Below are 23,672 nucleotides of genomic sequence, written 5' to 3' on the forward strand. Positions count from 1 at the left end.
GCATGCTAAGCTGCTTCAACCGTGTCCGACTCTTTGCAGCCCTCTGGGCTGTGGCCCGCCAGGCTCTTCTGTCCATGGGATTCTCCAGGCACAAATACTAGAGTGGGTAGCCATGTCCTTCCCCAGGGGATCGTCCCGTCCCAGGGACCGAGCCCGCGTCTGTTACATCTACCTGTACTGGCAAGCGGGTTCTTTACCACGAGCACCCCCCCAGCTGCTGTCAAAGCAGGGAGAGCTCTGACGTCACCCCTCTTGCTGACTGCACTCCAGGACCCTTGGCCCTGTCTGCTCCTCAGCACGCGCTTGCCTCGGGATCTTTGCACTTGCTGCTCCTCTGCTGGAGCCCCCTGCCCCCTCCCCCCACCCCCGACAGCTGCACGGCCTGCTCTCTGACCTCTGGAGCCTGCTCTCTGACCTCTGGAGTCTCTACTCGGACGGCACCCTTTCAGTGGGTCTTTCTTGGCCCCTGGGGAGTTAAAACCGGAAGCTTCCTGAAATACTCTCCAGAATCCCAGTCCCACTCCCTGCTCTATCTTTCCCATACCGCTCTAAACGAGCAGGGGTGCTTGTCTGTCTGACATTCACTGAGTACCCACCAGGTGCCAGGAGCTGTGTCTGGCCCTGAAGACGTAACAGTAGACCAGGCAGCCCACACCCCCGCCTCGGCACACTTCTGAGCCAGTAATAAACCAAGATGCCCAGTGTGGCTGAAACCAAGGGCACCGCAGCTGCTCAGCTGGCAGAAGAGTGTCCCCCACTTCCCAAAGGGGGAACTGTATGACCAGGACCAATACAGGAAGCCGTTATTTGTAAGGCTGCTGAGCTTTTGGTCATAAAAGCCCCCTACTGCCCCACCCCCCGCACTGGAGCCAAATGAGCCCAGACTGGGGACTCAGAGAATTCCAGACTTTAACTCCCGATCTGCTGTCTGCAGTCTGCACGTCAGATTGTGGCTGTCTGTGAAAAGGAATGAAGAGACACCTCTGGGGTCCTCGTGAGAACGGACCCCCATTTCTGACTACTGCCAACGTGCCAGGCATCGCGCAGACAGGACTGCACCATACCCTCTTCATCACCCTACAGAGGCGGCATCACTACCCAGAGAAGGGAAGCTTAGAAACCCCGTCAGTCCCCCAGAAACCAGCATGGGCCACGCACTGGGCTAGCGGCACCCTGCATCGTCACTCAGCTTAATCTCTCACTACGCCTGTGAGAGAGATCCTCCTCCTATCTCCATTTTACAGACAGGGAAAGCCGGGCACGGAGAGGTTGAGAACGGCACCCAAAGTCACACAGCCGAGAGGAGAGCAGACTGAGCCCCTGCGGCACCGTCTCTTTCTCCTCCAAGACCACTCCCCACACGATGCAAACCGGGACGGACGCTGGCAGTCTAGAAAGCTCATCCCAGGTACACTGCCGCAGGACCTCCAGGCACAAATACACACGCGTGCGTGAGTGGGCTGAGCTACCCCTTCACTCGGCCGTTTCTGAGACAGCCAGCCCTCATTCCCGCCTGAGAGAGTGCTCTCCACGCGCTCCCACTGCCCTGCCATCGTTAAGTTCTCTCCTTTCAGTGAGGGCTCAGAGAGGTGCGGCCACGTGCCTGAGCTCACACCGCAAGCTGCCGTGGGCAGTGACCCCCAGCCCAGTGCTCTCCTGACCTCACGGGGCGCCAGCAGGCACCCAGCTGGTGGCGAGAAGCTGCCTGAACGAGGAAGTCTGCTTTTCCGACACGCACAAAGCAGGCCCCTAATCCTTGTTATTAATGTAAATAATACTCTGGCAGAGAAAGCAAGCTCCCTGCCTCCCAAGGGGCTTCAGGGGATTACGTCTACAGTGTCCGCTGCAGCAAGGACAATAACCGGTTGACTCTTATTAAAACTCCAATAATGCGGTGTGATTGCGGCTTTGATAAGCGCACTGCCGCGCGCGGGGGTCAACCGCGCTAGGAAAATGTAATTAGACTAATAAATTCCGGGCAATCCTTTTGTGCTTTTTTCTCCCTCTTTGCTCCGAGGAGGAGCCACGTACCAGACCTCATTACCCACGTGGAGGCCCCATGGTGGACGCTGCTGCTAAGGGAAGTAGACCACAGACGGCCTGGGCCTGAGAGGAGGAAACCCCTCGGCCCCGGGCGCGCCGGCCGAATGGCGGAGGCTCCAGGGAGCCGGGGGTGCGTGAGGGGGGCTGGACTTAGTACAGGACCTGGTGTGGCACCTCGAGATCTGAGAGAGCAGCTGACGGGAGTCACAGGGGAGACAGATGCCAGGGGAGGCTCAGCCTCACTCAAGCCCCCGGGCCGCCCCGGCCTTGAACTGCGGAGCACCAGCCCCCACCTGGGGCAGGCCACACTTACAGGAGTCCGTATTTAGGAGACCCCCCCACACCTCCTAACACCCGACTTTTCAAAGTTCAGCCAATGTGGCTAGAGCACTTGTTCGGAAAACACGAATCTTCCAGGGCAATCCCTGTGTTGGGGGACAATTTGAGCATCGTGCAGATTTTCCATTTGCTTCCACGGGATTTCACCCACAAGGAGCAGCAGGCAGACAAGATAGCTGCCCTGCGGAGCCAGGTGGGAAGACAGACACACACACCTCACTGGGCCAGGGGCCACCCACGCTGGGGCCACAAGCCTCCCTCCCGTCGCTTCCCAGGCCCGCTCGCCTCCCCACTCTCTCCCTTCTCCGTTTTGTTTTTCTCTCCATCCTCTTGCCTTTTCCTTTCCGCACCTGCTTTCCTTCCTTCCTTGTGCACGCTGGGCGGCAGGCGTGCGAACTGCACGGGTGGCCAGCAGGCAGGATGGCACACACGCCCACGAGCAAACGCCAGGTCTCCTTCAAGACGGAGCGCCACGCTTGGCAGTCTAACATTCATGCATTTCTTAACCTGAACCGTGGACAGAGCACGGCTGCCACCACATTCGACTCCTACTTTTCACGTGCTTGAATGCTGTGCTCTTAACCCCATCTTCCCATAAGCTCGCGGCTTTTACTGTGTGATTTCAGGCAGCACGATGGTATCGAGGCGCTCAGAAGGGTCTGTTACAGAAAAGGGGTGGCTCTTCTCATGCACCAACCATCCTGTGAGGCAAGAGCAGCGATGGGGACCACGTGCCCGTCACACAGGCGGGGACGTGCCGCCAGGGTGGGCCGAGACTCACCAATGACGTCACGCTGGCCGCACTCCTGGGTTTTCACGGTGGCTGCTCACCTGTTCTGCGTCCAGTGACGGCAGGAGAGCCAGGTGAGAACGGGCTTCAGAGTTAAGTCCCAGCTCTACTGCCTAGCTCTGTACCCCGAGCAAGCTGTAACAAGCTCCCCATGGCTCAGTTTTCTGAGCTATATGATGGGAGCAGCTCAGAGTGGTCGTGACAATTATAAAGTTAATCAACACAGCAGACCCTGACTCTTTCACGCTGTTGCTTAGCTCAGTGCCTGGGGCACTGCCACCCCCCCAAAACGCTGGCCACGTCCACCATCAGCCCCCCGTGACCTCCAGCAGCAGCTGAAAGACGGAAGCCGGGGATGGGGATGGAAGATGGGATGCCAGGCTGGCAAGTGCAGGCTCTTGGTGCCCAACCCAGATTCAATCTCAGCTCTCCCTTCCTCTTCTGTGGCCCCAGATGGGTATCTGGGCTCAGCCTCAATGTGTTCATCCACACGGGGTAAAAATTAAAGACTCCTCATTGAGCAGCTGAGGATTCATGGACTCCCCCATGTGAGTTGCTCGAACAGGGGGCCCAGCCCATGAAACCCATGACCCCCACCCGGCATCCCCATCTGCCATCACCCTTGACTCACATGCTGTGCTCCTCTGCCCCGGACTCGGCCCCACCACCCTGCGGGCCCAGGGAGGGCTGTGCTGGGCTGGAGTCCCTTAACCCCTCACCCATCCGTGCCCTGAGGATGCCGGCACACAGGCCAAGAGAAGACCAACACAGCCAACCATTGGGGGGCCGGCCATGCGCCGAAAGGCAGCTCCTCCCTGACCCTCCCAGGACACCCCAGCAGCCTGGGCCCAGGGGGGGACAGGAGAGCAGAGCTTGAGCCCCGGCCGTCAGCAGGGGCGCTACACTTTACACGCACCCACGCACTTCACGGCGAGCGACAGGGAGGCCCGGCATGCTGCAGTCACGGGGTCGCAAAGCGTCGGACACGACTGGGCGACTGAATGACAGCAACGCATTTCAGCCTCATGACCGCCCAGTCAACAAGGTAATACACTCCCACTTCACAGACGGGGAAACTGAGGCTCAGAGAGGCTCACAAAGGTAGGAAGCTGCGCCGCTGGGGTCTGAGCCAGGTCCGCGGCCACAGTCTTTGTTCCCATCACACCCCCCGCCCCCCACCACCTAGCTGGCAGGTCCGGCCACGTGGCCAGCTCATCCTATATCCCCTCACCCCCCTCCTGTTAAAGAGAAGCAATGCCAGACCCACCTACATCTCCAGATTACTCAAGAAGCAAGAGGGCAACGTTCTCTGAGATCAGGAAAGGAGACCTGGAAGAAGGGGAACCTGCCCGACCTCCCCCACCCCTGGCCAGAGCTGCAGGAGCCCAGCTCGGACCCCAGCGCCTCCACGTCCATTCCCCGGTGACCAGACCCCAGGGCAGTATGGCAGCGGCATCCGGCCTCTGCTCAGGCACTTCCAGGGCAAGAGCCCACCACGCCCAAGGCAGTCTACTCCAACTGTAGGTATCTCGAGCTGCTGGAAGCCTCGGACCCAAGAATTCGTCGGGCCCAGAGGACAGCCCTATTGGGCTGCGGGGACAAACTCCATCGTTCTCCCTGAGCACAGTCTTCACACGCCCCTGCCTCCCCACAGCTCTTTCTGGGCCAAATATTTTACTGCCTTCAGCCTCCCCTACAGGGACGAAAAGGATAATGAAGAAGATAAAGGTAATTTCAGCGACTAACATTTAACGAACATAAAATGGGCATTATTCTACATCAAGAATCAGCAAACTCTGGCCCGTGGGCAGAATCCGCCTGCCTGCCTGTTTTTATATGTACGGCTTGTGAGCCAAGAATGGGTTTTGCATGTTTAAACGATTAGGGGGAGGGGGAATCAGAAAAGAGGACTCACTGGTGACACATGGCAACTATAAGAAATTCAAATTCCAGTGCCTATAAAAATAAAGTTTTATTGGAACACAGCCCTGCCCATCATTTACATATTGGCTACAGCTGCTTCAAGTTACTATGGCAAAGTTGAGGAGTTTGGCAGAGGCTCCAAGGCCCCAAAAGGCTCAAATGTTTACTATCTGGAACCTTTACAGGAACAGTTTGCAGGTTCTTATTCCAGACGCTTTACATGTACCATCTCAGTCCTCAGCACAACCCACGAGGAGCCGACTGCTACGACCTTCACTTCACAGACAAAGGAGCAGAGGCTCAATCACCCAGCTGCCAATCCCACTGCCTCATGGTGGTGGAATGCAGACTGGAGCCCAGACAACCTGACACGTGTCTGCGTCTCACCCACTCCCCTCGTCCTGTCGGACTCAGGGCTGACGTCTACCACGTGCCACAGGCCATGGCGCCATCCCACTCCCCTGCCTATCGGCCCTCCTGGCTTTCGCTGTGCCTCACGGGAATGACCAGAGGGCCTGGTCAGCTCATCGGCCACTGTGACCCCAAAATCCTCTCCTAATCCTCATGGCTCTTTGTGATCTTTCCCAAGCCCACCCTTAAATGGGACTATAAACCCACTGCTCTCTGGATACTAAAAAAAAAAATCGATCCACAAGCACCCTCCAGTCTAGGGACAGCAGCAAATATGATAAAGTCAGTAGCTCTCGCCAGAGGTCTCTAAAACTTTATGAGAGCCAATAAATCTTGCTCTCGGGCTGCCCACTGGCTTCAAATAAACCCGTCCTGCCCACGATCTCCCAGAAGCAGAAAGCAGAAGTCCCTGGGACTGCTGTCCAGGTTATGGAAATCTCAAGGCCTCCCTCCCCACTCCTCGCTCTCCGTGAATATACATGAGGGGAGACGCCAGCATGCTCTGTTGCCATGGAAACTAGGCTAGGCTACATCTGCATTAGGAAGGATTAAAGACAGACGTTAGAGGCGGAAGTACTCCAGAGGGAGGTCCAGACACACGGGTCCCTAATCTGAGATTAAAGTTTCTCAACGAGGTTTCTGCCCCATTATTAACTCTGAGCTTAGATGCACATTATAAACCACAGAGCTCATCCATAAACACAAATCAGTGTATCTGGAAGGCAAATATTTGATTTTTATTTATATGCATATTAAATAGAGCCGTATCTCAGCTGGCTAGAAGAAACCCAGACAAAAAGCGCAGGCACTGCCAGCCAGCAACCACAGGCCAGCGTCAGACCATGGAGCCGCTACTATCAGCTTCCACAGAATTTCTAATTAAGTTGCTGACAGTCAAAAGTTGAAATATTTTTCCAGCACAATTCTGAGTTCTGCCTGTTTTGGAAAAGAACCTAGCGATTGGGCGGTAGCCACCCCAGGCAGCAGCAGCCGGCCGGCGCTGACGAGGGGCCGTCCCTGCAGGCAGCACCCGCGTGCCAGGCCCCACTGTCCCCAGTACCCTCTTCACACCTCGTCTCTCCTGGAGGGTCCCCGCAGGCTCCTGAATCTGTGACATCCCACCCGAGGACCCGCACCCCCGCTTCACTGGTGGAAACACCGAGACCGACAGGGGAAAACGGCGTGCCTAAAACGCAGCAGCAGATTCGTGACAAAGCTGGTCCCCAACACGCAGGCCGGGCTCAGCTCAGACCCATCAGGAAGGAGGGCCAAGGCGCTGGGCTAGTACTTGTCAGCTGCAAACGTGTCTAAGGTGAAAAGCAGACTTTTCTGCTGACTCCAATCTTGCCAGCTTCACTCCATCTCTTTGCAGGGAGCAGGGAAGGAGGATGGAAAGCGCTGCAGAGACAGGGAGAATGTCTCCTCAGACCCTCCCCAACCCCCGTCTCCCACCACCCCTGCCGGCCCACGGCCGCGCCCAATGCTGTCTAGGACTCCGAGGAAGAAAAGGCTGGGGCCGCAGCCCAGGACAGGCGGGCAGGCAGCCCCCAACTTCCCAGCTGACGACTGCAGCTCAGATGAGCAGAGAACATCAGCTGGGCCGGGCTCAAACCCCTCTCTGGTATTTGCTCGCCGTGTGGCCTTGGCGAGGTCACCTAACCTCTCTGAGCCCGTCTCTTCACCTGCACACAGGAGCAGCAGCAGCACTCCTGGGCTGTCTTGCTGTGCAGGCCAGACAAAGCCACACCAAAGCACCTGGCAGAGTGGCAGGCACACAGTCAGGGTCACGTCTGACCCTTGACAACCCCGTAGCCTAACAGCCCGCCAGGCCCTTCTGTCCATGGGATTCTCCAGTCAGGAACACGAGAGTGGGTAGCCTTCCCCTCCTACAGGGGATCTCCCCGGCCCAGGGGTCAAACCTGGGGCTCCCGCATCGCAGGCGGGCTCTTCACTGTCTGAGCCCCCAGGGCCCCCATAAACCAGTGTACCCCACAGCCTCTCAAAATCTGCTCCCACGCCGGCCAGCCAGTCACCCCCCGGCGCCTGCTGATCAGGTCCACCCTCCACCTGCAGCTCCAGCCACGCTCCCCGCTCCCCACCAGCGGGTGACTCACCAGCTGGCCTCGCCTGCACTAAACCCAGCAGGCACGTCCTCACCTCCGTGACTCGACCCAAGCGGTGAGCCTGGCTCAGAACACCGTTCCCCACACTCGCCCTGCAACTCAAGACCACCCAGATCCAGGGTTCCACAACCTCCCCGAGACCCTCAAACCTCTGTCCACCCTGACCTCTGCTCCTTCATTCACCCGGAGGAATTTGGTCCTGTTCTCTAATATTCTGTAAGGCACCACCCTGTGCCTTTAGCATCTCGAAGGATGCGGCTCACACATCTTTTGAGTTCCTCTGAGGGGACATCAGGTGTTTATAATGGCCACACACCCAGCACCTCTTCTTTTGACACCAGCACCCCAAATTCCTGTCCTGGACTGATCCTACATCCCAAAACCCAGTCTTGGCAGGACTACCGATCACAAAGTTCCGAATGCCCCCAAGCCCGGACTGGTCAAAGCCCCTCAGTTAGATCCATGTCTCCCAGGACGTGGAACTCCATCCTGCACGGTCCTCGGAAGCTGGGGCTGCCCACCCTGGTGGTGCAGGTGGCAAAGAACCAGCTGCCAACGCAGGAGACTCAGAGATGCGGCTTCAACCCCCGGGTCGGGCAGACCCCCTGGCACAGGAAACGGCAGCCCACTCCAGTGTTCCTGCCTGGAGAATCCCATGGACAGAGCCTGGCGGGCTACAGTCCACGGGGTCGAAAGTGTCGGACACGACTGCGCACACACAGTGCCCATCCCGGTGGGTCCCAGAGGCTCTGAACAGGTCTTGCCAAGAGACCGCCTCCCTAGAGTTACCTGAGCTCCTGGCCTTTTAAAGGCAGTCCTTCAGTTCAACCTGATCCCATAAACTTGCTTCTGGTCAATCCCTTTTCTGCTGAAGTTTGCAGAAAAGAGCCCTCCCTGATTCGCTAGAACCCCCACCACTTACGTGCTCCCACATGCTTCCCAGAGCCCAGCCCACAGACGCCCATCAAGAGAGGCTCATGGGCACCACTTCCGCGCAGCCACAGAGGCCAAAACCCTCACGCTTTCGAGAAAAAGCCAGGATTTCAATAGCTTAAGTAACACAGCTTAATTTCCCCCATGTCAGCAAAATAGAATCCAAGTGCACCGAGAAAAAGTGGAGCGGTACCTCCTGCTCGAAAAAAATAAAAGGGAACAACGAGACGTTACTGAGCAGATTACACATAAAGCAGGTATTTCTGCAGATGTCAAAAATAAAACCTGAGGACCTAAGTAGGACAAACACAGCATGCGTAGATTTTCAGCGTTGGCTGAGAATGCAGCGAGACCAAAAGACGAGGCTGTCCAGCACGAGAGCAGCACCGGGGCCTGGGCAGACAGGCAGCCAACCCGCCCCCCAGAGCCCAGAGGAGGCCTGACGCAAGGGAAGGCCACTCAGAGCCAGCCGGCGGCTGAGAGGGGAGGGGAGAGATGCCCAAAGAGAGTGCGCTCAGAACCACCGTGGCCCAGGCAGCCAGGACCCTCCCCGTCTCCTCCGCACCACAGCAACCACCTCTGCCCGTCTCCTCTGCCACTGCATCGCCCCACAGCCTTCCCCAGCAGCGCACGTCAGGTTGTACTCCTCTGCCCGAACGCCCCCACCAGCACCCCCCACGCTCATCTTTCCGACCTCACCTCCGCCCACCCCCACCATGGGTCCTCCAGCTGGCTCCGCACGGCCGGACCACGGGGCCGTTACACACACTGTTCCCTCTGCAGGAAGCCTCCTCCCCATCACGTCCTCACGGTTACTGCTGGCTCCCCTCAGGTCTCTAACCCACCCCCCTGCCTCTCTAGCTAAGATCTACTCTCTCCCATCCCAGGGCCCTCCTTCCTAACTCATCTTCCTCCACGACTCTCCCATTCTGAAATGGAATTATCCATCCACTTATGGTTTGTCTCCCCCAGCTGGAACAGAGGCTCCATGGGGGCAGCAACCTTGTTCTGTTCAGGACTGAATCCCTAACACCAAGGACAATGCTTGGGCCACAGACGGTACCCATAAACAAGGGCTGAGTGAACGAACGGAGTCCCTGAAGAAAAACCAGAGTATATCCAGGAAGGTTCACACGGCAGGATGATCAGAGGCCTGGCCCTGGGAACTGCCTGGGTTCCAGCCCCATCACCTCCCGTCCGCGCGCCCCTGGGTCAGCACACCATCTCTGGCTCCAGCTCCTCATCCGTAAACTGGGGATGATAACAGCCTCCACCACAGCGGGCCGGGAGGATGAAACGCGTTACTATACAAGGCGAAGTGGATGGTGCCTGATGAGCCGTGAGTGTCCAAGGTTATGATTTTTGTTTTTATGTGACTGCTCTTCAAATGTCAGCCGGGTGGCAGAATCCTCAGGAGGTCCTCACTAAGGGGGCCTCTGGGAAGAAGGGGGGAGACAGCAGGGGAGCTCCAGACGTGGGGACGGGAGGCCCCAGCGCAAGCCAGGCGCTGCCACTGACGCGCCGTGCAGCTCTGGGAGACACGCAGCTCCTCCGCCCAACAGCCAGGGCCGAGCGCCACGCCCACGGGGCTGCCGCGGGGCTCCAACCCGGACCAGCCGTGTGCGCACGGAGGGCGGGGCAGTGAAACACGGCGCCCGCCCCAGTCACGACTCTGCGTGCACAGCAGCCACGAGGCCAGAAAGCCAGAGTGCAGGCGACGACGCTCCCAGCACACGCCACGACCCCCGGCTCCTTGTGGAGGTGTCGGCTGTGCTTTCAAAACCTCAATTACAAGGGCAGGCAGTGTCACGGCTCCTCACATTTCGGTCACAATATCAGGCAAGAGCTGACGGTTACGCAGAGGAATTACAGTAATTACTCCTCGGGAGGGCTGGCTGTATGAACTTCGGCTGACCTAAAACCTGGGGTGAGATTTAACCACCTGGGAGTTGGGGTAGAAACACACAGGGGAACCTCTGCCTCGCATCAGGGTCCCGGGGAAATGACGCCGCTGTCATAATGAACTCACAGCTCCTGTCAGGCCAAGCGACGGGAAAGAAAAGAACCCAGATGTCACATCAGATCAGCGGGCCCTGCCCGCCTGTGGTCGCCACGAGGCAGACGCTGTCCTCAGAGACCTCACCTTCCAGGGCAGTGGAGACAGGACATTTCCACATGCTACAGGCAAAGCGAGGAGGCTGAAGTCAGCGTCACGGGCCCAGGGCTCAGGACAGGCCCCGGAGGCAACACCGAAGCTGAGCCCTAAAGGATCATGAGGAGCCAGCCATGGAGGAGGTCTGGGCATTCCCCTTCCCGTCCCTGGGCCTTAGTTTCTTAGCCTGTCGAATGGGTGTAATTAGCATGCCTCCTTCCTGGGGTTATGACGAGGGTGTGCTGAGTGTACAGGCGTGAAACACTGAGCTCGGGTCTGGTCCGCAGGGTTCACGGAGAGGCTGTGGTCTGAGGCCAGGAGGGGGCTGTCGCTTGATGAAGTGTGAGCCCCTCCCCTGTGCCAGACCCAGGCAGCCCCCAAGATGCGGCGGTGACCTGGAGGAGACACACGCCCCGGCCCCAGGGGCCAGTGTAGGAGGAATGCCACCCAGCACAACTCCAGCAGCACCCTGGGTCACAGTCCCTGCCCGCAAGCCTCCGGCTCACCCCACCTCGCCTCCTACACTGGGTCCCAACGGCACCCCTCCCCCGCAACCACCACCCAGCTGCCCACTGGGACCTGTGTCCTGATCCCTGAATCAAGGTCCTGAGCAGCTGTGACAAACACAGAGCCCGGGGCCGCGCCCCACGGGAGAGCTTCTGCAGGTCTGAGCAAGACCCGGATGCCAGAGGACCACACGCAAACCTGTCTGCCCGTCACCCGCCCAGCCCTGAGTCCCCAGGGCCTGGCACTCAGTGGTGCTCAGCGCAGAAGACACACACTACCGACCGGTTCAAAGCCTCCTTCCTTCCCTCCAAAGGCCCAGAGGGCAGTCACCACACGAGACCCAAGGGGTGGCCGGCTGTGCCTGGCCCCTGGGGTTAGTGGAAGGGAAGGGAAGGTCAGGCGACCTGGGCACAGAAATGCCTGCTTCTGAGCCGCAGTTCCTCATCCTGAGGATGGGAGACGTGACTCCAAGGTTCAGAGAACTCCAGGCTCAGAGGATTTTGATCTCAGACAGCTTCTAATCCAGTCCCTCACACACCTGAGAGGAGTCCGCTCTGACCCACCTGGACAATGGCCATCAGCCCCCTGCTTGCATAACCCCCAGTGACGGGGCCACACCGCCTCATGAGAAAGCCCACCACACAGGCAGACTGGTCCGCTGATGGGAAGTTCTCGGGGGCAAACCACTCCAGTACTCTTGCCTGGAAAATCCCATGGACGGAGGAGCCTGGTAGACTATAGTCCACAGGGTCGCAAAGAGTCAGACACGACTGAGCGACTTCATTATTATCATTCTCGCTTCACAAGCCAGTCCTGCCCTTTGACTCCGCAGACTGAAGCTGCTCCTCATTTCATCCAACTGCAGGGAAGTCACGGGAGACCTGCTAGGGTTGGAAGGCCAGCTAAGCGTGGCAGGCTCAGGGGGAGCACCTGGGGTCCAAGCCCCGGACCACCACTCAGCAGAGGTGTGACCCTGGCCAAGTGAGCCCTCCAAGTGACAGCTTCCCGGTAAAATGGGGGAAATAACAGTGTGCCCATTATTACATCAGGTCGGGGTGTGTGTGAGAGAGAGTGTGTGTACACACTCAGTCACTCAGTCGTGGCCGACTCTGTGACCTCATGGACTGCAGCTGCCTGGCTCCTCTGTCCATGAGATTTTTTCAGGCAAGAATACTGGAGTGGATTGCCATTTCCTCCTCCAGGATGTCTTCCTGACCCAGGGATCAAACTGCTGTCTCCTACGTCTCCTGCTTTCCAATCGGATTCTTTACCACTGAGCCACACAAGGTTGCCGGCAGCCTAGCTCAGAAGCATCCCCGGAATTCTGCAATGACAAGGGGGCACTGGAAGCAGGCAGATCCCAGGGCCTTGAAAGCTGGGCAAAGGGGGTGGATCTGTCCCCAGCACAGCCCTGAAGGCCTCTGTCTGTTTCACTCATGGAGAGGGGACTGGCCCGACAAGTCACAAATAAACGGCCGTGCCCTAGATGGGACCAGGGTCTGGCAGTCCCGGTGCCTGCAGCTCACGGCACCCGGCAGACTCTAACATTCTGTGCCCACCAAGCCCCCAGCGCCTGGACAGGGTCCCGGAATCAAGCACAGCTCGGGCTGAGGGCAGGGGCTCGGAGCAGCACAGAAGCAGGGCCCTCTCTGCAGGAGGCTAAGTGGGAGCCAGCCCGGAGATGCTGTGGGCCTATTAACACATGGGTTTCTGCATGAACTCCCACAGGGAGCCAGGCGGGCAGAGTCAGAGGAATGAGGGCCTGGAGACAAGCAGAGTTTTTTTAAAGAAATATTCAGCCATTAAAACACCAGCTCTGGGGCCAGGCTTGGGCTGCATACTAAGTGGGGCTGGTGGATTGTCAGCAGAGCCTGGGTGGGGAGAGGAAGAGGAGGCTGGAAGGGACCTAGGCATCAGGAGGAGGGTCCACAGAGGGGTGCCCCAGGAGGCTGGGCCACTGTGGTCAGGAGCTGCCCCTGGCCAGGGGCACCCAGACTCAAACAGGCCCGCCTGTGGAAACCCTGTAATGTCCCTGGCCACAGCAACCATAGCGGCAGGAAGAAGCAGCATGCCAAGGGGAAGAACGCGCCCACATTTCAGGCTAACTGCACGTGAGCCGCCGGCCCCGCCCCAGACTCTCATTACTGAAGGCCACGCACGGACCAGGGAGTGCCAACATCTGGGGCCAGGTGAGTCTCTGCCGTGGGGAAGGGCACCCTGTGCGGTGTGATGGGTTTATTAGCATCCCTGGCCTCTACCCAGCAGACGTCAGTAGCACCCCTGCCATCCTCCCGGTCCTTCCGTCTGACAACCCCAAGTTCTGACAACCAAAGTCCCCTGAAGGGCAAAAAAAAAACATGGTAAAGACTACTAGGCTAGAGAGATAAAAGCCATTAAACAACAAGCCTGATCTCACTGTCCCCGTTTCAAACCGTCCCTGGCACCATCGCCCTCGGCATGGACCCCAAGCTCCGTGGCTTGACATTCAAGGCTCTGCCCCATCAATGCTCACCATCCCCTGCCCCACGTCTGACCCTCCAGCAGCAACACAGCACAGGTCATCCCGCCCAGAAGCCTTCCTTGCTCCTGGCCTGCCATCCTCCCAGTCCTCCCGTCTGCTCCTGGCCTGCTGTCCTCTCGGTCCTCCCGTCTGCTCCTGGCCTGCTGTCCTCTCGGTCCTCCCGTCTGCTCCTGGCCTGCCGTCCTCCCGGTCCTCCCGTCTGCCTGCCTTCTGCCAGTTCGTGTTTAGAGTCCACGCAGATGTTACCCCCTCCAGGAAGCCTTCCGTGCTACTCCCCACCCCAAGGAAGTTGCACACTCTCTGTGCTCCCACGCCCCGTATCACACTCCATCGTATCTAACTCCAACTAAGCACTCTGTAGGCAGGACCATGTTGCGGTCACCTGCTTGCCCAGGCCAGCCTTCACCCTCAGGGAACTTTCAACAGAATGAGTGGCTCAGACAGCAAAGAATCTGCCTGCAGTTCAGGAGACCCAGGTTCGATCCTTGGGTTGGGAAGATCCCCTGGAGAAGAGCATAGCAACCCACTCAAGTATTCTTGCCTGGAGAATCCCATAGACAGAGAAGCCTGGCGGGCTATAGTCCATAGGGTTGCAAAGAGTCGGGCACGACTGAGCAACTAATACTTTCTCTGTCTCCTACTGAAAGGGGACTCACTCTTTCCTTTGGTCAAGAAGGGAAATCCAGGGCGGCTTCCGTGGCGGCTCAGAGGTAAAGAGCCCACCTGCCAGTGCAGGAGACGCAGGTTCGATCCCTGATCCAGAAAGATGCCATATGCCGCAGAGCAACCAAGCCCGTGACTCCCAACCACTGATCCTGTGCCCTAGAGTCCTGCTCCACAGCGAGAGAAACCCCTGCAGAGAGCAGGCCGGGCACCGCAGCTGCAGAGTGGCCCCTGCTCTCCACAACAGAGCGACAGACACCCGGCACAGCCAAAGATAAACAAACAATTAAAAAAAAAAGAGAGAAATCCAGAGCTCAAGAGGATCCCCGATAAACTCGATCAGGACCAGACTCTCAGGGAAAGACAGAGGGGCCTCGGGGAGGGACAGAAGGGCCGCAGACCACGGCCGGCCATCTGAGCTAGGGGCCAACCAGACGCTGTGAGCACACCGAGGGCCCTGGCACGCCAGCGAGCTCTGCCGCCAGCTTCCGAGGCCTCAGCCAGCTCCACGCCTCATGGCTCTGCTTCCGTCCTTTGCTACTGGATCTGGGACACATCGCCAAAACTCACCGTCATTGTGATAGAAAGTACGAGAGAAGTCACTGTCTCATTAACCCTGCTGACGGCCCTGGGAGCTTACGCTCCGACTCCGCGAGCAGGAAGCCACGGCTCAGACTCACCAGGCCCTCCGCTGGTAAACCACAGAGCTCTGCCTCAACTAGGGTTTCCTGCCGCGGACACCCACCACCCCCTACACCTCTCAGATGGAAGCCCCCAGCCTTCTGTTCTTTTGGGCAGGGGTGGCGGGCAGAAGGGAAAACAGGAATAAGATGAAGGAACACCGAGCTCTAAGCATTCCAGCACCCAAGGCCTGGGCATGAGCCCAGAAACCCTGGAGAGGGCCTCCCACTAACGAGAAACTGGGACGAAAAGATGAAATCGGACCCTTAAAAAAGCCTCTCCAAGCCTGCGGGGGATTCACTGTGCCCTCTGAACCATCCTTTCCAGAGGGGACTCACCAGACTCTCCTTCCAGGCGAGAGGCCCCAGGGAAGGGAGGTGGGGGGGCACCGGGAGGGGCTCGGAGTGGCCAGACTCCAGGCCGGGGGCTCCCACCACCGAGCCGGACCTTCCCGCAGGTTGAGGTGGGAGAACCACGGGGGCAGGAACATGCAGTGTGACCGAGGGAACCCGGAGGCTCCCCTGCCCACCCCCACCCCTCACCCACGCCACCCACTTCTGGTGGTCTCAGCGCTGCTGTGACCTGTAACCTTCCATGCCTGGGTTGGCTTGTTCACCACCCGTCTCCCCCCTCACTATTTTAGATGCCCTGAGACCCCTCTGGATGGGGTCAGCACAATGGAAGTTCATTCTAAGACCTAAACCCCACCGTCATTCAAAGCTCACAGGCACCGGTGCCTTTTCCCAGCGCCCACCCCATCACAGGGTCTTTCATGCCCCAGTGGGGTACCAGGGAAAGTCCTAGACCCTCACTCCAGCCCCAAAAGCCTCCCCTCCCCAGAGGCGCCCTAGTGTGGCTCGGAAGGGGAACCAAGGGATCAGAGACCCACTCCTGCCGGGAGTCTCTCTCCCGCATGCTCACGCTGACCTTTCCCGTCCCAGAGATGGAGACCGAGTCCCTGGTCCACACAGCAGATCACAGAAGCCGGCTACCGCGGAGCCGGAAGCCCCTGCAAGGCCGATTCTCCCCTCCACAGCCGCCAGCAGCCCAAAGGAACAAGTTGCAGGAACACCCAGGCTGAGGCCTGGCAGGGCGGGGGCGAGGGGGGGGGGTGGCCACCCAGGGAGAAAGCGTCCCTGAGGACAGGCCCTACCTCAGGGCTCGGCTCCTCACATCAGCATCGGTCCCTCCATCCCCAGGGACTCCAGACACTCCAACTAAAAGGTCCCCCTCAAAGTGCCTGGCAGGGAAAGGGGCCCAGCACCAGAGTTAGCTGTCCGGAGGGGAGCCGGGGCCCCGGGAGGGCGGAATCCCGACGGCTCCTGGCCCCGGGTGTCAGCCAAGGAGAGAGAGTGTGGCCGGCTGTGGGCCCAGGCATGTGCCCTGAGTTTACAGGGCCTGAGACAGAGGGGCAGGCGAGTTTGTGCTTGACCGCGAGGTGGGCATGGAAGGCCAGGGAGGAACGGACAGCGACCACAGAGAGACCTCCAGCCAAGCAGGCCAGGGGCTATGTGTCTTCAGGTCTCAGGCCCAAGCCCTGCCTCTGGGGGTCTGGACCCTGGGAACCACCCTCTCTGGGGTCGGGTAAATTATCTCCACTGTCAGTGCTGTTTGAATCCTTTTCAGCAAGAACCCCCATCTCCCCAGCTCACCCCAGCCACCAGGAACCCGAGTTTGCCCCCAAAGTACAGTCTTGCCCTCAGGATGAAGGAAGGGGGCTGGACTTCAGGAGCCCCTGGCATCCCGGTGACCTCAGAGGAGTCCCTCGGCCACCTCAAACCTTCCCATCCAAGACAAAAGATATCACCTCCAGCCCCACATGTGGAGGGCATACAATAAGCCAAGCACCAGAACAAAGCCGTATATTGTAAGAGAACAAGGCTGGGCCCACATTCTCAAACACCTTTATTCTCGGTGTTCCTCTGGGACGGACTCTTGGTAATTAATCGTCCCATTTCAGAGATGAAGCTATGGAAGCCCAGGGGTGTTATACTGCTGGTCACACAGCGTCTATTAGCAGGACTCTGGCCGAAAAAGGCTGCTGCCTCTGACCAGGAGCCTGCCTCAGGCCCCAGAGGAGGACGGAGCGAAGCAGAGGAAGCAGAAGCGTGCATTAAGCGCGTGCATTAAGCGCCTGCAGCGTGCATTCAGGATCATGCTGAAATGCCACGGCCCCCAAGGTTCCAGTGCAGAGGACGCTCGTCTTCCTCCCTCTGCAGTGAAGGGGGCCCACGCAGCCCAGCCCCCCACAGGGATCTGGGTCACTGCGATAAGGACATCTGCAACCTTATTTAAAAGTCACTACCGCACAATTAGAGGCACTTACCCCCTCAGAGCCATCCTTCTCCTCCGATCGGTTTTATAGCCAGTAATAACTCTTATAAATTCCTCAACAGATGGAAATTTTATTTGACTAATCATGGCCATTTGACTTGCTGGGGTGCAGTGGCTCGGGGCTCAGGCTGGCAGGGTGCCAGCTGAGGTGATTGTCAAGGGGCTGGGCGAAGAGCCCTGAAGCCAAGGCCACCCTGTGGGTCCACTCCCCAGAGGAAAGCCCCAAGACAGTGTCGGGAAGTGCCAGGCACTGAGAAGCAGTGGGCAGCTGCGCTCTGCCTTTTCTGGGTCCAGAGGTGCCTCTGGGCAGGGTGCTGAGACCTTGTCCACCCCTCTAGGCTCTATCTCTGGACACATGGGAGCTGGTGCCAGGGAGAAACTGGAACACCCAGGCTTAAACCCCCAACTAAACCAGCATTTTGGCTGCACTGCCCCATGCACACCTACCCCATGCCAAAGGCCGCATGGGCATCATCCCGTTCAGTCCTGCCAACAATTCTGTAGATGCGTGTGAATATTCCCATTTCACAGATTTCCAAACAGATGCCAGAGCACGTGCAACAGCCACGAAGCTGAGTGCCACCTCCATCTCAGGGACGTGAAGGCTGGTGCCCCTCCCCCCAACTCACACGGGCCAAGCAATCCTTCTAAGACCCACACTGAATCCCATCGCTGCTACAAAAAAAAAAAAACACCCCATGAAACTCCCAGTAATTCCTCAGCACCCTCCAGACAAAGTCAAAGTCCATTAGCCTGGCCTTCACAATGGAACTGATTAGAGGTATCTATCCAAGAAATATGAAAACATATCACACAGAAAATCTTGTCCATTTGACAATATGTATGGCAAATTACTCATAACAGCCCTAAATTGGAAATATCAACAGGAAATGGATAAACAATCTTATGATCTATATGTACAATGGATATCCCTTTCCAACCGACAGGAGGGAAAAAGCACACCGCAATTTGAACAGAGCAAGTTTCATGTAAACAATTACCAACTATAACAGCAGACTGCATTAAGAAGGCCTAGCTAGAGAGAAGTAAAGAGAACTTTAGAGAATACTACCAAGGAAAAACCCCCAAGGCCGAACACAGACCCTGATGGACACAGCCTCCACCACCACGACGCGGATCGAACAAGGCCCCCGAGAGCACGCCCTCCCCCAGGATGAGAGCCCGCCCAAAGAGGAGACCCCTAGACTGCAGGAGAACCCCTACGGAAGAATGCCCACACACTCCCCCCAGCACGGGCACCCGGACCTCACTGAGGGGCACGCCTGTGGCTCGGGCGGAAAGCACCGCATACCCGCGTAACTTGCTAGAAATCCAGCCTGGGGGACTCACCGGAAGTCTGCCGTGAGGAACGCCACACGGGAGGCTCACACGAGGCGTCTCACCAGAATCACCCCACGACAAAACCGCCCTTAAAGGGATGCGGCGTGTTCCGGCTGCTACACCACGGCTGCAGAGACCCTGCACGGGAGACGGCGCGCACGCGCACTGGAGACGCCGCGCACGCGCACTGGAGACGCCGCACGTGCTCAGGAGCCCGCGCAGAACGGGGGGGGGCGGGGGGGGGGGGCGGGGCGGGGCGGGGCGAGCGGCTCTCCGGCGCTCTCTACAGGCTGAAGCTGAGCTTGCCTTGTGGCCGGGGCTGGGGGGGAGGAATTTAAAGGGCCCAGCTTTACTTTCAGTCCGCAGGCAAGAAGGGTGAGTTTATCCAGCATATCCATTTCTTTGATGACTCAGCTTCCACGTGAACCCTTCTCACGTGGAACCGCACCCCTGTATGACAACACAACTCTTTATCTCTACCTAAGAAGACACAGCTATCCTTCTTACAAGCAAAGTTCTCACCCTCTCCATAAAATGAAACCAACAGCCCCACAGTCATAAGACTGTACTTGCTGCTGCTGCTGCTGCTGCTAAGTCGCTTCAGTCGTGTCTGACTCTGTGTGACCCCATAGACGGCAGCCCACCAGGCTCCTCTGTCCCCGGGATTCTCCAGGCAAGAATACTGGAGTGGGTTGCCATTTCCTTCTCCAATGCATGAAAGTGAAAAGTGAAAGTGAAGTCGCTCAAGACTGTACTTCAGTTCAGTTCAGTCATGCAGTCGTGTCTGACTCTTTGCGACCCCATGAATCGCAGCACACCAGGCCTCCCTGTCCATCACCAACCCCCGGAGTTCACCCAGACTCACATCCATCGAGTCAGTGATGCCATCCAGCAATCTCATCCTCTGTCGTCCCCTTCTCGTCCTGCCACCAATTACCCCTCAAATTCAGTCACAGTTCCACAGAATATTGTTGCCTAAAGACTATACTTTAAAGCTAGCTTCCAAAAACTTGCATGCGAAATAAAACTGGAAAGGGGAGAAAACGAAACAGTTGCAAAGTGCGCTTATTCCACATATTCATTCAGAAACTGCATAAATAACCTCGGGGTGGGTCCATGGACCAAACAGGTCCACCGTGAGTCAGACGGGAGCCAAGACTCTATTACCCATCATAAGCCCCCACTTTGACGTATGGCCCACAGTGGCACTGCAGGTCCCTGGGAATTAATGTGAATTCAGAGCCTGTGCCTAGTAATTCAAGAACCATGTGGGCATTTCCTGTGCCCCAATGCACAGCCACTCTGGCAAATGGCTGCCAGTCCCTGTGGGGCAGATTTGGAGGAACAGTTACAGCAAGTACTCGCGGCAATGATGCAGGCTCCTTCTTCCACAGGACCTGGCCTCCAGAGGGCTTCTGGGCCTGGGCAGCAACATGGATCCGGAATCTGCAGGTTTCATGTAATACATCCAGCCCAACATGCCTGTCTCCCCAAGCCCTTCAATGCCCTCTTCCACATCACACCCCCACTAACTGTACTACTGAGTCCAGATTTCAGTGAGTCAACCAGGTGAACTGTCAGAGCCAGCCTCCAGTGCACATGCTAACAATCAAACCCAGAATCTCTAGTCAGGGCACCCACAGCAATGAATTCAGCCCAGCACGGTGCGATGCTCTGCCCTCTTGGGTCAAAAACTCTTATAATAAACTCCCACACACGTTTCCCACATTTCTGCCGATATGTATTAGCAAAGTGTGGCAATTCTTTTGCATTTTCCCTCATAGGTCCTATTGAGTCCCAGTCACCGAGGAATGGACTGAGATTTGACCCTTAAAGTCTAGTGATGAGAGAGGGTGGTTATGGTGAATCTTAAGGAAAACAGGCGTCCCCTTTCAGGGTACCTGCCTCCACTGAGGTTATTACCCGGTTTTTAAGCAGAGGAAGAACAGCCTCCTCAGACACTGGAAGGAAACCTCCCACCACCCATACGGGATGCTCACCGCCACTTGGAAGTTTCAGACCATCAGTTTCATCTGGGTCCCACAGATGTCCCCATCCCACGTTTCAGGACCCCCTTCTTTCCCAATTAATGCCCTAATTTCCACATGAACAATTTGTCAAGATGTGAATTCAATTGTGGTTGTAATTCAGCAACCAGCACAATTAAATTTTTTATTTGATTTTCAGCAATATCAGCCCTGGGGCTGCAAGAAATAAGAACTTCTGTAAAGGGCTGTCATGGGAACTCTCTGGTTCTCACACCACATGAGAAGAGGGAGTTAATGGACCTGAGCTTGTTGTTTTCTCTGTGTAAGTACTCGAGCCCTCCAACGAATCCACCCCACCCCACAGTCCTTATAGCCATCGTTACTGCCCTAACAGTCAAGGGCAGTATCACTCAGGCTCCCAAGGGATGTAGCACTTTATCTCAACCCACCACGCGTAATATCTCCATTAACTGTATGGCCACTACACGCCTTGGGTTACCAGCATTCCATTTCCCATTAGCAAGGGCTCATGCTCAAGCCCAAAGACACGAGGAAACTAATCCATAAATCTCATATTTACAGGTCAATCTCCTGTTATCTCTCCTGAAACCAATTCTATATTGGTTTGGGTCCAACTGAGAAAAAGAAATCACACAGTAATTTTAACAGGGAACGTTTCAAATGAAGAATTATTCAACTGTAGCAGGGGACTGAACCAACAAACAAGGGCTAATAGAAAGAACTACAGTTAATGTAAGAATAGCAGCTGTAAGAAACGGCACAACCCACAGAGCTGGGATTGAGCCTCAGAGCATCCACCACTCACCACTCAGATACAGTCCCCAAGAAAGAGCCTCTCAGGGCCTTGGCAAAAGTCCAGAGAGAGCCCCCAGGACTGAGGAGGAGCCCTAAAGAAAGATCCCCCCAAAACCATGGCCGATACAGAGCCCCCGGGGAGCACCCTGATCTCAGGGCTAATATGGAGCAGAGAGTCGCCCAAAAAACAAACCTCCCACCAGGCTGAGACAGAACCCTAAATGGTGGAGAGCCCCAGCCCAAAGAAGACCTCCCACCCAGAGCTGAGACACAGCCCCCAAGTAAGAGCCCCCTCCTAAACCTTAAGTAAAACCCCCAGAAAAAGCCCCTGGGCAGAGCCCCCCAAAGCAGTGCCCACACACACCCCCAGCGCGGGCACCCGGACCTCACCAAGGGGCACGCCTGTGGCTCGGGCAGAAAGCTGGTCCGTGCCGCACACCTATGTAACTTGCTAGAAATCCAGCCTGGGGGACTCACCAGAAGTCCACTCTGAGGGATGGCACACGGGCTGCGCACAGGCGTCTCACCAGAGTCACCCCACTACAAAACCACACTTAAAGGGATGCTGGGTGTCAGCTGCTACACCACGGCGGCAAAGACCGGGCGGGAAACACCACGCACGCGCACGGCAGACGCCGCACGTGCTCAGGGACCCGCACGCACGCACGCATGAAGCCAGGGGGCGGGGTGAGGCGGGGGCGGGGCCAGCCAGGGGGCGGGGCGAGCGGCCGTGCTCCTCTCCAGCGCCCCCTACTGGCTGAAGCTGAGCTTGCTGTGTGGCCGGGGTCGGGAGTGGGGTGGGGTGCGGGGGAGGGGGTAGATTTAAAGGGCCCAGCTTCACTTTCCATCCGCAGGCAAGAAGGGTGAGTTTAGAACTACAGAGCAATGGTGAATAGCCAGCAAGCAGTGAAATATCACCCAGCAATGAAAAAGACGGAACTACTAATACAAGGATTAATCTTCTAGGTATTATGTGGGGTGAAGGAAACCAGATAGAAAACGGAACATTCTGTATGCTCCTATTTATATTAAGTTCAAATACAGGCAAGCTAATCTACAATGACAGAAATTTTAAAAACAGGATAGAGACATTTTACTGAAAAGGGGCACGATGGAGCTTTCTGGGGTAATGAAAATATTCTCTGTTGTGATTGGGGTGGTGGTAACACAGCCATTTACATTTGTGGAAAACCTTCATATAGAACCGTCAGTATCTGTGCATTTAACTGAAGATAAACTACAACTCAAATTTTAAAAATTCAGTTCAGTTCAGTTGCTCAGTCGTGTCCGACTCTTTGCGAGTAGCCCCCCCCCCCCAATTTTTGGCTTCAAATTCAGTCACTGTGCACTGCTTGTGCACAGTAGGTAAACATGTTTGCATAAATAAACGTGTGCTCCAGTGTTCTTGCCTGGAGAATCCCAGGGACAGAGGAGCCTGGTGGGCTGCCGTCTGTGGGGTCACACAGAGTCGGGCACGACTGAAGTGACCTAGCAGCAGCACGGATCTTATTCTCATATCTAATTTGACAATCCCCCCAAATGATTAAGCTACTGGTCTGCCTTTCTGGGCTCCCATATCCCTTAGCTCTTAGCTCAGTCATAGCTTGTACTGTGCTGATGTTCACTGCAGAAGGGCCAGATGGACTATCAGAGGGACCAACATGTTGTGAGCGGTCTGTGCTTCCCTCTGTTTCCAACAGATGCCTCACAGCCTGTGCGAACGTTACTGCTAGCAACCCCATCTTACAGATGAGGAAACTGAGGTGCAGTTTGTCCACACTCTTAACCACTTTGTCTTGAGTCAGACTGTCAGAAGTTCGTATCCCAGCTCCCCCAACTTGCTAACTGTGAGTGATGGGCCAGACAACTGGTTACTCTGAGCCTTATCCTTCTCTTCTCTGAAATGGGGATGATATTTGCCCCCTTGCGTTGTCATAAGGTACAAGTGGTTTATCCACATAGGCTATTTATCACAGTGTCCATTTGCGGACACATGTTCACCATGAATAAACAATTCATCGATTCTAAGACCCACATGTTTTCACATACTTAAAAACAGCTTGTGTCTTGCAGTCCATGGCATCTCACAATCTCCTTGGACAACGGC

At 56.8% G+C, this 23,672-nt stretch overlaps 1 protein-coding gene across 2 annotated transcripts in view; it reads right to left on the minus strand.

Moving 5' to 3' along the window:
• The window catches only part of ACTL8 (actin like 8), a 78,475-nt gene extending 56,314 nt beyond the window's left edge, over positions 1–22,161 (minus strand). The window contains exon 1 of one of the 2 annotated variants that reach the window (XM_019986059.2): positions 22,043–22,161. The gene's annotated coding sequence lies outside the window, so the exon portion shown is untranslated. Of the gene's footprint in view, positions 1–18,770; positions 18,902–22,042 lie in introns of those variants that run through there. The other variant, XM_070777984.1, reaches the window with a different exon arrangement.
• Between the last annotated feature and the right edge of the window lie 1,511 nt (positions 22,162–23,672).

The sequence above is a fragment of the Bos indicus genome, chromosome 2 (assembly GCF_029378745.1).
Source record: "Bos indicus isolate NIAB-ARS_2022 breed Sahiwal x Tharparkar chromosome 2, NIAB-ARS_B.indTharparkar_mat_pri_1.0, whole genome shotgun sequence".
NCBI lineage: Eukaryota > Metazoa > Chordata > Mammalia > Artiodactyla > Bovidae > Bos > Bos indicus.